Here is a 2,819-nt window from a genome sequence, read left to right on the forward strand (position 1 = left end):
TTCAACAGGGAGGGAGCAAGAGAAGGCAGGGAGGTCCTTCAGACTGGAATACAGATTTGACACCTGTGAAGAAACGGGGGAAGGAAGGAGGATTGGGTAGAAAGGGTCTCAGCCTGCAGTACAGTTCCAAGAAAGGCTTAGCCAAGCCTATTGTGAGTCCACAACACAAAGCTGTCCAGTGAGGAATTCCACATATTTCACGAAGCCCTGCCTTAGTATCCTTGCCACACTCAGTCACTGGCTGAGGAAAGCCTTCAGGAAGCATGGCCTCAGTGCAAGTGTACTGGTGGTTTTGGAGGGGCAGCAGCTGGGATTGTCAATCAACTATCCAGGAGATCTAATTGGCATATTTTCTATGACCTCCACAGTCCACCCCTTTCCCTACACAGATTTACTCTTCCATACTGGTCAATAGAGAAGCCCTCCATGGTTCCCATAGGCCTCTTTTCCTGAAGCACCAACTCAGAAGACTGAGTGAATTACAGCCCCCATCACTGTCTCTAGCCTCAGGGGCACAAAGTATACACATATTCTCTTAATTCTCCACTACGCATTCTGAATTCCCCTTATCTTTAGTTATTACCTTGGCAGGGCTTGGCGGTTTTCCTAATGGTGTGACCCAAATCCTAATTTCAGAGGAGTGTGAGCCCTAGGCTATCACATTGTTCCCAGACTAGACTTGCTACATATGTCTCTTCACAGCTACACTGGGGCTAGGAGGTGACCAAGTGAATCACCTGGGTTCCACACATACTCCTCCCTGCCTTTCTTGTACAACACCATCCCTATTTCCTCCTGCTGCTCAGGATCAACTAATCCTGCCATGGCGGATATTCAGAGACAGCAGAAGCTAGGTAAGTCTTGGAAAGTTAGAGTCCTTGTTCTGGGATTCGCTTGTAGCCTCTATCTCTGCCACTCTGGCCACTCCATCCAGTTCAGGGGTAGGCGAAGGCAAAGCTAGTTAATGTCAGTTGGCCAAGTCATTTTGTCTCCTTGGTTGTTCAGTGACTTTTCTGTACTGGGTGCTTTCTGGTGAGCAATAAAGTGTAATATAAAAATCTTCACACTCCATGCTGACCTCCGTATATCAACCCACATGCCTCTACCCTATACTTCCTTAAAGCTGATCTTCTAGTTCTTTTCCTTCCAGGTCTCTGACCAGACAGCCAGGTCATCGGCTTCTGCCAGGAATCTGTATATATTCTCACCTCAGGATAATTATCTTCCAAGTAAAGTGAATGACAAGGTGCTCAAAAGTTCATCCACTGGGAAGGAATTTTGCTCTGTCTTTTCAGAATGTGGCTGTAATACAGCTGCTGTCCATTTCCAGTTTTCACCAAACTGACCTAGCCACAAACCAAGCTCAGGTGTTTTCCTTCTCCTTCAGCTGATAATCCCCATATAACAATAGATTTGAGCTAGGGGAGAGATGCTGGTGCAACTTTGATGGGCGACACTTTGTTCTGGGCTGTACATCCATGCAACTTACTCACACCCTTCATTTGTGCTCAGGCATAATCCCAGAGGTATCATTTCTATCTTATGATGAACTTCTGGGCCCATATGGTTTTATGAATTGACAAGTCCAGAAGAAACCAGTTCACATCGACAGATGTGGAATCACTTGATACTCCCGGGTCAAACATTCAGTCTCCACCACGGCCCAATAACATATCAGGAGCTGATTCCCAAAAGGCATATAATTCTCTGGTGTGGAGGGCATACCCTTGCTCCAGAATCCCAGAATTCTGCACTGTGATTCTCCCACTGGGGCATTCCCATCATTGACCTTTCCAACATCATAAGTCTGATCATATGGCCCAAGCAGCAGAGCTGCTAGCAGTGTAGCCTGGAGCTGCTTGCACAGCCCTTTCCTACCCCCTGCCGACTCAAAGATGTCACCCAGTTCATAGGCCTGAGCAGTATTCCTTGGTGTTAAACGTGTTCTTTTCAGAACCCAGTGAGGCCTACCAAGTGCTGAGTTTCCTTCTTTGTGGTAGGAATACAAGATACAGCAATTTGCCTTTTAGTTTGGATAGAATTCCCAGGTAACTCTTGATCAATGGGCATCTAAAAACTTCACTGAAGCAGAAGGCCCCTGAATCTTTGTAGGGCTTATCTCCCCCCCCCCCCCCGGAGTGCTGGTATCTCCCCAATATCTCCAGAGTAATAGCCACCTCTTATTCATCAACATGATGTCATAGTGAGGGTGGTAAGTGATAGAAAGAGGACAAAGTTCAGGGTCAGTCCACCAGGATCTACATACAGAGATCTCTGTTGAACTAGATTCTCAACCACACCAGGGACCATGGATTCTTCCCCTCCTACCACCCTCCCAGCCTCAGACCCAACAAACGTCTCCTCACAAAGCCCACAAGGGTTTTTGAAAATTCCCCATCATCTTCAACACACCTGACTTAGCCTGTGCACCACCTCGTGGGAATTGTTGTAAAATACATCCATTGGGCTATTATAAACTTACCAGCATAAGTGTTACTCGTCTTTGTTTGCAAAGGACTGTTTGAAAAAAAATAAGCTGTGTGTTTTGTCACAGGCCGTGGATCTGTGGGGGAGGAATAAGGTTGATGGATGATAAGATGGGTTGAAGAGGATCGGAAAGAAAGAGGATGTAAAAAGTGTGAGGGCAATGCAATATTGGAGCAGAATTCAATTTATTTTTAATTCTGATCCAAATGAAGTGATTGTACAATTACAGACAACATCATTCACGATATATTCTATGAGTACTCCATAGAGAATAAAATCTGAGTGGTGTCCCTGGAGTTGTGTAATGTCCAGCTTTGGGTGAGATACCTCCA

This window comes from Elephas maximus, chromosome 3 (assembly GCF_024166365.1).
Source record: "Elephas maximus indicus isolate mEleMax1 chromosome 3, mEleMax1 primary haplotype, whole genome shotgun sequence".
NCBI classification, from domain to species: domain Eukaryota; kingdom Metazoa; phylum Chordata; class Mammalia; order Proboscidea; family Elephantidae; genus Elephas; species Elephas maximus.